The sequence below is a fragment of the Cynocephalus volans genome, chromosome 12 (assembly GCF_027409185.1).
Source record: "Cynocephalus volans isolate mCynVol1 chromosome 12, mCynVol1.pri, whole genome shotgun sequence".
Classification (NCBI taxonomy): Eukaryota; Metazoa; Chordata; class Mammalia; order Dermoptera; family Cynocephalidae; genus Cynocephalus; species Cynocephalus volans.
Window position 1 is genome coordinate 31597251 of NC_084471.1, and position 13996 is coordinate 31611246.

At 34.7% G+C, this 13996-nt stretch overlaps 1 protein-coding gene across 2 annotated transcripts in view; it reads left to right on the forward strand.

Moving 5' to 3' along the window:
- Nucleotides 1-10405: 10405 nt before the first annotated feature.
- Nucleotides 10406-13996, forward strand: part of DCN (decorin) — a 38306-nt gene continuing 34715 nt past the window's right edge. The window contains exon 1 of one of the 2 annotated variants that reach the window (XM_063075008.1): nucleotides 10406-10610. The gene's annotated coding sequence lies outside the window, so the exon portion shown is untranslated. Of the gene's footprint in view, nucleotides 10611-13505; nucleotides 13711-13996 lie in introns of those variants that run through there. The other variant, XM_063075007.1, reaches the window with a different exon arrangement.

Sequence of the window (13996 nt, forward strand, 5' to 3'; positions counted from 1 at the left end):
AACACAGTTCAACTCCTGTCTAATCCTGTTTCCCTAAAAGTGTTTCTAAAAATGTTGTTTTTGAGAGCTTTCTCCGATCAACCTCCTGCAAGAAAGCTTTGTCTCAGGGTCTGCTTTCTGGTGAACCTGACCTAAGTCATCTCTGATTATATACACATGTAAGAGTCCAAAGTGTCAAACAAACATTCAGGGAGGGAGCCTGGAAATGGGTAAGTTACTGAATAAGGGAATCTATCAGGCAATATCTAATGTGATATTTATAGGACATTAGAAGGTCAAAGAGACTTGGTCTAGACACTGTTGCTCCACTTCACCCAATATGAGCATTGTGGGTAATCAGCCTGGGATCTATATGGAGCAGATGTAATATATAGATCATAAGATTAGTGTAGCCTTTAGATTGCTATTTTTGGGAATACTCCATGACATAGGACAGAATTTTTTTAATAACATTATTTTTAATTGATAAGTCATAATTGTATACATTTATGGAATACAATGTGATGCATTGATATATCTGTACCTTGCAAAATGATTAAATCAAGTTAATTAACATATCCATCATCTCACTTACTTGTCATTTTTTGTGGTGAGACAGTTGAAATGTACTCTTTTAGCTATTTTGAAATACATAACACATTATTATTAACTACAGTCACCTGGCTATGCAATAAACCTCAATAACTTATTCCTCCTAAGTAAAACTTTGTACCCTTTGACTGACATCTCCTCATTCCCTCCCTCCCTTCTGACTCCTGGCCTTTGGTAACCACTATTTTATGCTTTACTTCTGTGAGTTCAGTTTTTTTAGATTCCAAATATAAGTAAGATTATGCGGTATTTGTCTTTCTGTGCCTGGTTTACTTCACTTAACATAATATCTTCCAGAATCACCCATGTTGTTACAGATGACAGATTTTCCTTCTTTTTAAAGGCTGAATAGTATTCTATTGTGTATGTATCCCCTATTTTATTTATCCATTCATCTGTTGATGGACACTATTTTATATAGTGCTGCGATTACATGATAGTACAGACATCTCTGACATACTGATTTAAATTCCTCTGGACACATACCCAGTAGCAGGAATGCTGGATCATATGGTAGTTCATTTTTTAGTTTTTAAAAAAAGTCCATACCATTTTAAGGATCCAGATTTGAATGCCTGTGGTCTATATGGAGTAGACAAAATAAATAAGGCATAGAAACACATATAACATAAGATTTCTGTAGCCCTTAGATTGCTGTTATTGGGAATCCTCTGTGACATTAAAGACAGAGGTTTGAATGACTTCAGAAGCATGAAGAACTAAGGATATTGTTCTCACATAATTCCAAGAAACTAAAGGGGACTTCAGATGGGAAGCCCTCAAATATCTGTATGCCTGACAACTTTTATGTGTTGTTACCAAGGATAAGTTAAATATAAAGTCTTGGAATTTGATTTTAAGAGCATTGGGTTAGGGGTTACTAAATATTTTTCAAAAAGTAAAATCTATTCTATTGATAGTAGACAATATGATTTTAGGTGATACATGGATAAATAGTTTTATTGTAATAATCATATATTTATTTTAATGTGTAACAAAAAAATATAACTACCCTCAATGATTGATTTTCTACTTAATTGTTATTTAGAACGATAATCATTAAATAAATAACAGAAAAGGTGACAAAAAGTTATGAAGTTGGTAATCAACTGAGTTTTGAGAGTCACTGAATTATGAGAAAACGACAGTGGTTATGGAAAAGATGCAGCCTGGGATATGGAAAAGGAAGCGAGAGGTAGTGAGGAAATACAGACAGAAGGGCTTTTGCCATTTGCTATGCAAGTGCCTGGGGATCATTTGCAGGACTTTGAGGAGAGCAAATGGAGATGGTGAAGTCTCAACTCTGGAACACAGCAGGGAAAGCTGGAAGAACTGAGATCTCCAAAATCACCACTCAGAGTATATTCAGGTTGGGTGGAAATTGGACTTGATTTTATGCCATCAAACAGGACTCTGCCAATGACGACATATTCTTCTAGGTGTTTAAGGGGATGTAACATGGGCAAATTGAATGTGTGTGCCTTGAAGTTTGCAGAATCTTAGGTCCTACAGGGCTTATATCCAACAACTAGTACCTAAATTCACCATGTACTATGCTTGTTTTCAGCATGAGAGACACAAAAGTGAACATAAGGGACAATATCTCTGCTTTTTTGGAGCTTGCATTTTGGTAGCCACATCTAAGATGCTTTAGCATAAATTCAGAGTTAAATTATAATTTTAAACTGTAATGAAAGCAACTTCACTTCTCCCAAGAGAAATTTTGTCTGATATCAATTTTTTTCCTAAAAATTTTTACACAGTATTTAAATTATTTCTGTTGTTTAGAATTAAACACTTAAGACATTTGTTGTTAATTTCAATGTACTCAATATTTTAAAAGAAATTTTAAAAACAATTTGTAGAAACAAATGTTATTCTTTCAGGAAGATATGAACGCCTTTAGCACTTTCATAGGAATGGCAAGTTTGTGTAGAAAATATTTATAGTAAGAACTGACTTTGCCTAGTTAGTTTAACTGTATTTTATAACCACAAAATCTATCCTTCTCCTTGTTTCAGGGAATTGCTGTGACAAGACAGGTACATTACTGAAGCTCTATTATCAGTACTGAGTAAAGTACTTAAAATATGTACCTGCTAATAAGATGTCAGTACCATCACTCCAAATACATTAGCAGGTCTTCAAATTCTATTCTCAATGTGTATTTCATAAATAAGCATTTCATAACATTAAAGCTTTCCCAATGAATTATTTTCTACAGAAAATCTATACATTTTAACTGGTATGTTTCTGTAGGGTACTGATTTTAATGAAAAGTGTCTGTCTTCAAATTACACCTTTGACATAGTCATAGCAAACTACCAGGTCCATCTTTCAGGGTTTATTTACTGAGGCCAGGACTGTCTTCCTAGAAGTCCTTTCCTTGAAGTATCGTAGTGCTGGCTCCTTCATTGCCTCTGATAGTTTCTTCCATTCCACTGTCCCATTTAATTAGAAAAGAAAACCTAGCCAAACAGACACACACACACACACACACACACATTTGCGAGAGACATAGAAAGCTTATTTTTTCCCTAAATTAAGATATAAAATGGTAGAAGTTATGTTATACGTATTTTTACTACAATAAAAAATACAAAAAAAAAAATTTCTTGAAAGCACCAGATTTGTAATGGCACCATTAAATACTTATTAATGTAATGTTGATGCCACACCACTTAAATTGCCAGTGGGCAACAGCCAATATTTGCAAGTACAACACATGTAATTAAAACCAAAAATCTTCACGGTATTTCCTGTAATCTCTCATCAGCTTGCACTACGTGGCTTTGCTCTCTTCAGACAGGCACATAATGTTTTTTATCATTCATAAGGTTAACAAATCACCTATTTGGAGACTGTTTTGATGGCACAAACTTCTATGGTTCTTGGCCTATGAGAAGAATTAAGTACTCTGTTTGTAGTTGAATTTTGTATTGTCTCAGACCATGAGTAATGCTAGGGAAGTTATTAAAACTGGCCTCCAGGAATGAAGATGTTTCATGAGAAGCCAATCTTTTGATGAAGAAAGCTCCAAAGAGATTTAAACCTGAGACACCAAATGTGATCATGTCCCATTTTCTTTTGTTATCCCCATAGGCTCATAATTATAAAGTAAGCTTGCACATTGGTGATTTAATGTTTTTATAAATGATAATCTCAGGCCTTATTCTATAAAGAATGGGCATATAAATTATTTTCAAGCACTAATATTTTCTCAAGTATTTGAAGTAGATTTATTCAAAATACAGGATTGTTTCCAAAAATAAAAACATTCGTATGATTCAAATAGAAAGTGTGTTTCACTTTGTTGACACGTTAGTATATATTTGCATGAAAAATTAATCTCATGAATTATTAAAGAAATAACCTCAACAAGGCAAATTACAAGGGATGAGTTATTGCTGTTGAAAGGGCAACTTGAATCAAATCAAATAGTTCTCAAAGGGCTATAACTATTCCAGAAAAAGTTCCTAAACTAAGTCACTGTTTTACAGTACAGACATTAGAATCAAACTTTTCATTCGTTTGCCTACTTAAATTCTGGAGGGCTGTACTCTGTAGTGGAGCATTTACTTTTCCTAGGATACAAGGTAAGTTGAAAGGAGAGTATTTACAGACCAAATAGGTGCCATGCAGTAAATAACACACTGCACAGACATGACCTGCATTTGAATACTCCAAACTAAACAGGACTTAACTTTCAGGCTAGAGTATGAATCAAAGGCAAGAAGAAGAAAACGATGTCTTAAAATACTCGACCCATTCTGAAATGTTTGTTTCTTGACATAAACTTAGAGCTTGTCCTATATGACAGGTTCTATTAGGAACCTTTACCCATACTGATTCATTTTTATCTTCATGTGAAGGAAGTCTTGTTGTGAAAGGAGAAACTGCCTAAGGTCACACAGGTGATCAGTGGCAGAGCTGAGAATCAAACCTAAGCAATCTGGCCTTAGGGGTCTGTGTGCTCAACTATTACACCATGGTGCCTCCCTGAGAAGCTCGTGAAGATCTTTGCCGAAGGAAATTACAAATACAAGGTCTTCTCTACTTCCTATAATTCAGGTGTTGTACAATTCTATTCTGTCGCATCTTACGCTCTGCATCGACTTTTGTCTTCACACAGGATATTTTCCTCTGTTTGAAAAGGATGTACAGTATTGCTAAAGGAGCTACTTTGGCAGGTTTCTGGTAGCAGGCCATGTTTCTAGCAGCACTGGTCAACTGATACGCAAACTGGCAGGAGTAAGGCCAGGGAGGTAGTCTTCCAGGCAAAATCTGTCTTTATCTTCCTCTTTCGTAGTTTCCACTCATATGCAATATGCATAGTGCTAAACCTCTTCTCATCTGTAAAATGTCATCTGTAAAATTTCTGCCATCACTCAGTGGGAGAAGCCTTCATTCAACATAAGGTTCTTTCCTATATGAGAATTCAGCCCGTCCGGGGAAAATTCCATGTTAACCCTTCGATCCTTCTTTCATCATACAATTCAGATTACACAATTTTTCCATTATTATTCATACTAGTTTCACTATCAAAATTGCACATTGTTTTAGTACCCTACATGTTGAACTCACATAGAATGGTTAATTTCTTGTGAATTTGCATACATCAAGAGCTTTAGTTAACTCAATCATTTTTGCTTGTTGTTCCTTCCCATTTAAAGAATGTTCTCCTTGGACATAAAGACGCAGGCAAAGCAGTCAACTCCCCCCGGCCATCACTTACATGACAGAAGCTGTTGTTTGGAGTGGTAGAGAGAGCAGTTTTTAGAGCACTTCATCACTCATTAGCAATAAAGCAATAACCTTTTAACTAGTTTCCTTGAGTCTAGTTTCACCACCTTTCATATACTGGTTAGAGTTGATTTGCTAAAGTAAAACTTTTATCCTGTTATAACTTCATTCAATAGCCATTGATAACATACAGCTTTTAGCACAGTAATTGTCACTTACAAGGGTACTTCAAAAAGTGCATAGAATAATTCCTATTATCTTTTAAGTTTATTTTTCGATGAGCTTTTTGAGGTGCCCCTGTATTAATCACCAAATGAATATTTGCTGCAAAGCTGAATGAGTAAATGGATAAATGACCCTTGGGAAATTTACAGCTCCTTCCTCATTTAGACTCTACTCTCATTTATTTTCTTATCTCCCTGTAGTTATTTTCACAGACATGAAACATTCATTTATTGTGTGACTTGGACATGTCAGACACATGGCACTTGTTGAATATTCAAAGATGATAAAGGAGCCCATGGCTTCTTTGAAAGAAAGCATCCACTTAAGCCAATTTAACTTATTTATTGCCTCCTGCTTTCCCATTGCCAAGGTTTTGTTCGTGCCGTTTTGCCAGCCTAAAAAGCCATTTCTCTCCTTTCACTCCATGCACATTCTTTTTATACCTCAGGATTCAACTCAAATTGTACCTTGTTCTCCATAAACACTTACCTAATCACTCATGTGTAAAGTGATCTCTCCCTCATTCCTCCTCTGACTTTCCAAGACAATTATTTTTAATTACATCATATTTTACTTTGGCCAGGAATTATGCATTATAAGTTTTCTGGTATGATAACACTAAAATGTTACTATATACATTACAGTTTATGTCCTATTTCCTTATTCAGTGTAAATCCTTCGAGGTCATGTCCTTTACATGGTACTTTGCATTTCCTGGTATCTTCCACAGGGCCTGATATTAACACTTTCTCCTATGGTGGTTCCACAGTCAATATTTGATGATTGATTGATTGATTGACGGGTTACTGGAAATTTCCTTGTATTAAACAGAGAAGTAGATGCCTTGAACAGAGTACTAGATATTCAATAAAAGTTGGCTTTTTGTCTAAGTACTCGTTGACTGATCTACATTATAGAAAAAAAATAATTAATATGTTGATTGCAACTGACAAAAGAGATGTTCCTGAACATTCAAAAAAAGAGTCAGAGAATTAAGGAATTGAATAGCTCCTTGAAGATATATGTACCTATATGGAGGTACATATATCTATATGTTTTTCCCTATCTTAATTCATTACTTATCCTGTCCTTATCTCTATTCTCATTTCTACTTTATCACTCGGAGTGGAAATTCTTAACCTGGATCCTTATAAAGTCCATAAATAGATTTCAGCAGGACTTGGAACCCAGTAAAATGTTATGAATAAAAACACCCAGGCCCTTACTTAACAATACAAACTGGAGGCTGAAACCCATGCTTATCTAACTACAAAGTCCTTGTCCTTCCAATTATATTATGATTTTGGTAATTGCTTGGGTTTTTAGGCAGAAAACCCATTGGGCTATAAAAAGGATGCATTCTGGTTTTTGCACTGGAGTGTCCAAGGTAAGGTTTGTAACCACAACCACCACAAGAGCAACAGCAGCAGAAGCAACACCAAACACTTATGCTATATTATCTGTTGTTTGAGATGCGTCAGGCACACTTCTAAATGCTTTATGTATTAACCACTTCAAACCTCACCACAAACCCGTGAAGGAGATAGTGCTACAGTTACCCACATTTTATGGGTTAAAACCTGAAGAACAGAAAGGTCGAGTTACTTGTATGAGGCACAAGGACACAGAACCCAGTGGTAAAGGGTCGGGAAAGTTCAGACATGGGAAGATAGCCAAGGTAACAGTTTTCTACACCAAATTTTGTTTCACACCATCCTGTGATAAAGGCTGCCCCAAATTCCACCCTAGCCTTCTTTCCTCGGTAAGGTGGATATCTGTCTAGAGCAACAAAACATGGAGCCAGACAACCCACTCCAGCCCCTGACCTGACTTTGAAGAATCAATCTAAGAATAAACCAGGTCAGGTTTGTGAAAACCATCACTTGCTTCCAGACCTCTTAGAAAATAAAAGGGTGTTAAAAGGAGACCTTTCTAAACTTTGGCATTCTTCACATTCTTAATGTGCAGGTACAATTTAAATCACTTATATGTGATGTTGATGAGAAAGAGTCACTAGCCCTGAAATGAATTTTGACAACATGCAGAATACAGTTGCCCTGTTAGCTAGTGGGCTGTCAGTAGAAATCACAGTTTAAGTAGTTTTAATAGTAGATGTGGTATGTGCTCTGAGTTAGAATATTTTAAATATCTATGTGGTAGCCAGGGTTTCGACCCTACTTCCAAACATTACAAGCCAGGATGAGCTTAAGCAATTTCTGAATAAGTGCTATTTCTAGCTTCAAAATTGTTCCATTTTCTGTTAGATTGCAAGAAACCTGGTTTCTGGAGATAGTGCCATGACCTCTTTGTAACATAAATGCATATGACTTTGTTGTTACTTAGTTTCTCCTATCTAAAAATTAGTGGGACAGTATATGTAACTTAACATCCAAATAAAGACACAGATTTTAAATATGATGATGTTTGGTAAAATGCTTGGGATTTTGGAGATGAGGTTCTTACTAAATTTTTTTTTAAATGGAAAATTTGTTTGTTCCTGCACAAATATAAAGGTTAAAAAGCATTGTAACTTGGTCACTGTTTTTAAAACAGTTTGCTGAAACATGTTACCTAAGAATTTTGATAATTAATTTTCTGTACATTAAGAGGTTGCTCTTTCTTAAAATATAGTATAGCACTGAAAATTGGATTAGATGTGAGAAGACCTGGGTATTAGTTTCTGCTTTGCTTCTTACCAGCTCTGTAAAGTTGGACAGGTCATTGGGCAGGCCTTCAGTTTTCTAATCTGTAAAATGGAAGTACAAAATATTATTTCCCTTGCCTAACTCAAAGGATTACCATGAAATACATCAGAAAATGATAATAACCAACATTCAGGGAGAGCTTACCTTGTAAAGGTCATGCTTTCGGCTAAGAGCTTTGTATATATTGCCTGATTTTATCTTTACTCCAATGCTCTGAATGAAGTAATAATTTCTACCCATTTTACAGATATAGAAACTGAGATTCAGAGAGGTTGAGTTAAGTTGCCTACATTCATAGAGCTTACATCAGAGGGAAGAACTAAGATATAAATCTTAACAACAATGGTTCTGATTTTATAAAAGTAAAATTGTCTACATATCAAGGTAATATGTATTTTTTTCTCCTCTTGTTCATTCTTCTACTTTTTCTTTTATACCCCCTACTTCTCTTCTCTCTGTCTCTGTTTCTATCTTTGTCTCCCTCTCCCTTCCTTCCTTCTGACCTCCCTCCCTCTCTCTCTCTCTCTCTCTCTCTCTCTTTCTCTCTCTCTCTCTCTCAATAAGCATTGCCATTATTTGTCATATAAACTTTAGTAGGGTTGAGTTTTAATAAGGTATAAACCAGATAAACCAGGGGTTGGGCAAACCAATCACCATAGTATGGTCCATAACCAATAATTTGACTGTCTTTATCTAGTAATTCATCAATTGTTTCTTCATAAGTTAAAATATACCATGACCATTCTGGGTACAGGACTCTACAAATACGAACATGACATAGTTCTTCCTTCCCTGCAGTAAGATATGTACATAAATAATGATAATATGAGGAAGTGATTGCATGTCATCAGATAAGGGATAACTGCCATGCAAGGATATTTCAGAGGAGAAAATTAATTAACTCCAGGTAAGGGAATCATGGTCTTTGATCCAATATCTAGGGAAAATAGTGCTTGCCTTTTTCCAAGCCATCAGAATAAGGGGAGTGGAGAAAGTTGTAAAAACCTAGGAGGCTGGACTTGGGAAATAGGGCAGACTATAATGTGGTAACTCCCCTGCCCCTCCTTTGACATCCACCAAGAATTTAATTCCTTCAAGTTTCATCAAGGCAAAAGAATATTTACTGTAGAAGCATAAACTTAGATAGCTAGAGGAGGGAAGGAAGAAGGCTGGAAGATGGGAGGGGGTTCCTCTCATGTTTCACAGATGTTGGTTTCAGGTTTTCACCTGGTGACAGCCTAGGGGCCAGAGCATAAAGATACAAGTGAAATCAGAGACACACAGAAACAACTAACAGCATCCAGCAAGGGAATTATAAAACCTCAAAAAATCTTTCCAGTGGCTAAATAAATATCTTTCCTTGTATTTGCACTTTCTTTTTCCATTTACTAAAATTTGGAAAGAGCCATAGAATTTATTGTCTTTTTTAAGTTCTGGATTACATAAAAGCATAGTTTATGAAAATTTAATTTTTCATATATAGACGAAATTATATTGTGACCAACTTCTAGTATTTATGTGTTTTATTTAAAAACAAAAACAAACAACAACAACAAAAAAACTGTTGGGCAACAAGAAAGATTTTAAACTATGAGTAATAAAAGTAACAAATTACATGTTTTTCACATAAAACTAGAGCTTTATATCAGAACACTCTAGAAACACAGTCAAAATATATAGAAAAACTCCACAGCACAGTACCTGAATTTGCACAAACATTCCAAGGCAAGTAAAAATCCAAATGAGTGTTTTCACATAAGGCTACTTATTTATTTTTGAAAACCACATTTAAAACAACTACAAGATTAATTTCATTCCATTTTCTGGACTTACACATACTGAAATCAAGAAAAATTGTCATTTTGAATGTATAATAAATGTTACTATAAACAAGGCTAGAAAGGGTGGTTAGTGGAGTAGGGTTGGGGGTGGGGAAACAAACCCTTCAGTTACAATATTTTACGGGAATGAATCTACAATAAGACAAATTTCAATTCAAGTTGCTCCTCTCTACTATATGAGCAGCTTAGAATATTTAGCAGATGAAAAAGGAATAAAGCAAAAGGGGAGAAAAAGCCGATAAAGTTTCTGGCTACAATACAAGAGACATATCATTACCATATGATCTAATGTGGGTGTCAGCCGGATTGTGTTCATTGAGGGAAACCTTATTTTTTAACTGTGCTATGGAGTAGAAGCAGGAGGTTTTCAACCTAGTGACAGTCACAGAGCAGCGCCTACCCCCTCCTCCTTTCCACACCTGCAAACTCTTTTGCTTGGGCTGAATATTTAGTGTAATTACATCCCAGCTTTGAGGGCTCCTGTGGCAAATCCCTGGATTAAAAGGTACGGTTTTCAATAATTGTCCTGAACTATGCTACAGACTAATAAAACTTCGGTCAAGTTGAGAGCAAAAGGAAATATTTGGTGAAGAAAAGAAAAGAAAAATATCGTACTAAACTTCTAATAATCTTTATGCAGCATTTTAAACAAGTATTGCTTGAAAACAGAAGTTAAATATTTGGTAAAATGGTTGAATGCATTGTTTTAATTATGTCTCTTCTGTTCTTGCAAAGATGCTTATTTAAAAACTATAACCTAACACCATGGCTGTCTATATTAATGTTTTTGTATTTGTAGTAATGAAATGTTTAGATTTTTAGGAAATGTTAACAGAGAAGTATTCTAAACTAGCAAACTATTTGTAGTTGAATTATATGCTTGTATCTAAGGATTTATTCCCTCCCTGAATTCTTGTATACTTTACGAACTTTTAAAATCTCAAAGAAGTGAACTCTGGGTATAAGCTGTAGAGATCTAATGTATATTTCTACAGCCCCAGAAATGAATAGAAATTATCACCAGAGAGGTGAAAATAAACATTGAAAATATTTATGCTGTTAAAGATCTAAGATATTCTCATAGCCGCATAATTCCTTAAACATAAAGAAGTGTCCCTGTCGGTATTTTCAATGCAAATGAAATTTTATCATAAGCTACATTTACATTAAAATGAAGGTGTGGGTTAATTTTCTTTCTAATTTTAGGACAGGGTAACACGATGACCACTGGTCAAGTGGGCACCCATGACGCAAATACCTGTGGCTTTTTCTTCCTCTTGCTGTTTTTACCAGAAAAAGAACTAAGTGTCTGCTATCATAGTCCTTGCTTATGAATAAATGCTAGTTTTATTGTTTGTTTTGAGGTATTTCTATTATTATTGAAGATTTTAATTTGCCTATTGCTGGGGATTTTAACTTTGCCCTGCATTTATAGCTACCCTCATCTCCTGAGGATTAAATCTTCACTTTGAAAGTCACACCAAAGATATAAATGACATTATGCAAATGTTGATCTGAATGATGTAATTAATTTAATGGACTAAAGTGGTTTTAGAAGCCAGAAATTATTATTTTTGATAAAATGTTTTATAAACTATGTCAACTAGCTTTAGTGTAGTAGTGACATTATAATAACAATTAACATCTTGGAAAGTGTCATACATTTTGAGAATACTTAAAAGATATTTCAGTGATATTTTTAAAATACGTCATCTCAATTACTGTCTCCTTGGTTTGTACATGGGCAATTGACGTTTGTTATTTATTTTCTGATTTATTAAGGAAGGGAGAAAATGATCAATGAAGTCATAGTATCAACAGCCCACATTAATTATTTTAAGATTCTGGGCTTTCAAGTACAATGACACTAATTTAAAAAGAAGTTGTTTCAGGGAGGAATTTGCATAAAGTTTCTGGGCACGTTATTCTTCTTCTCTAAGACATTCAGGGTTAAATGAACACACACACACATACAAACACACACACACACACACACACGCACGCAAATGAAAGTGAGATAAAAGTAATTGAAGCTATAAGCTGCCTGTCTGTATTCAGCCTCAATCAAAAAGAATACTGTGCCTAGAATTAGCCCCATTTTACCAAGAGTAAACAAATATAAATGATGATACTATTCCTCTGAGCTAATGTGCAACGTTTTCTTTTTTGGGTTGTTAGTGAAACAAGCAGGCATTTTATGCTCTGGAGAAAAGATTCCAGAGTGACATCTGCATTAACTCTCGTTGCTATTTATTAAATCTGTAATCACTTTGCTTAACTTTTCTTCTAAAATTGTAAGACATTAACTATGCAAGGCAAGCAAACTTGTGGTAAACCGTAAACATTGCATTTTAATGTGAAACAGTTAGAAAACCACTCCCTTAGATCCAATCCAAGTGAACACACTGCCAAAACAATACTCTCCTCTTAAAGGAAAACTGTAACTGAGTGGGGATGGGCTCCTAGAGAAAACTTAATATCAAACTTAAATTGCTAATGTGAGCGACAGTCTTTATGTCATTTTTAATGAAATGCCACAAGGCTGTATTGTATGTGTGCTGCCTCTGACATACTTCAGTAGTAAATATAAACTAAGAACAAAAGTGTAAGAAATTGAAAAACATTTGTTTCCTCTCTAGTGGTTCTAGGCAAAAACTTCCAGGAGGTACATTCTGGTTACAGCATACAAAGATATTTTTCTTTTCTTTATTGCAGATGGTACAATTAGATAATGACTCAAAACAATTATTTAATTCTAGTTACAAATGTGCAGTTTTAATATGGATTCTTGTAAATGTATAATTCAAAGTAGAGACGATAATGGGATTTTAAAATATATCATCTCAAAAACAAAATGTTTGTTCCCTATACAATCAACTACTTTTTGTTATTCAGATTAAGATTTATTATTCAGATTTATTTAGTTTAGTTCACATTAACAGATTTAATAACATACATGTATATATCTATAAGTGCATATTGAATGAATGGATAAATATTGTATGGATTTGTTAAAACTGTATTTTGTGTTTTACAAAATAGCCCTATTGGTAAAACCAGACACATATAAATCATACTTTATATGTTAGGATTTTCCGTAGGTGTTTATTGGTTTATTAAAAATCATCAGTTTGTGAAATTAGCCAATAGATTTATTTTCAAAAGTGAATCTTGTTTATACCAAGTTGAGATTTTCAATTTAATAACTTTCTTATACCAGAAAGTTAATATTAAAAAAAAATAAGATAATCCTGTATGTTAAAAAAAAAAATCAGACTGACTGGTTGCATGGAACAAATTGAATAAATTGCATTGTTAATAAATTGATGGTCAATTGAGTCATTTGTGTGCAAAATATTGTGCAAGGCCAGGGTACAGAACAAAGAATAATAAGACACGCCCTGAAGGAGTCCATCGTCTAGCAGGGGGACAGACCAAGCACGCAAAACAAATTACAATATAATGTGATAAGTTCCTTAAAAGAGGTAAGAGCAACGTGCTTTTGGAGCACAGAAGAGGGAGAAAAGAGTATTCTGCTTGGATGAGCCAGGGAATACAGAAGGGGAGCCCGTTATCTCAGTCAACCTTCATAACACTCTTACAAGGTAGGTATTTTAAGTGGCAAGTAGCTTAGAGTGTCAGGGTTGAGTTGGGGACGGGTAGTGGAGAGAAACCGGAAAGAAATGTGGCTAGAATATCAGTTGTTAACAAATTATGAGTGGTCTTACACAGAGCACAGTGGATGAGGACATTATTGGCAAGCCATGGGAACTCAACAAATGGTTTGCAGTACAAATAAATAAAATGAAATTTAATTTTTAGATGATGACTTGGGCGGCAGAGTGGAAGATGGCCTGGAGTAGAGTAAATATTCAAGGCAGAGATGAGTTG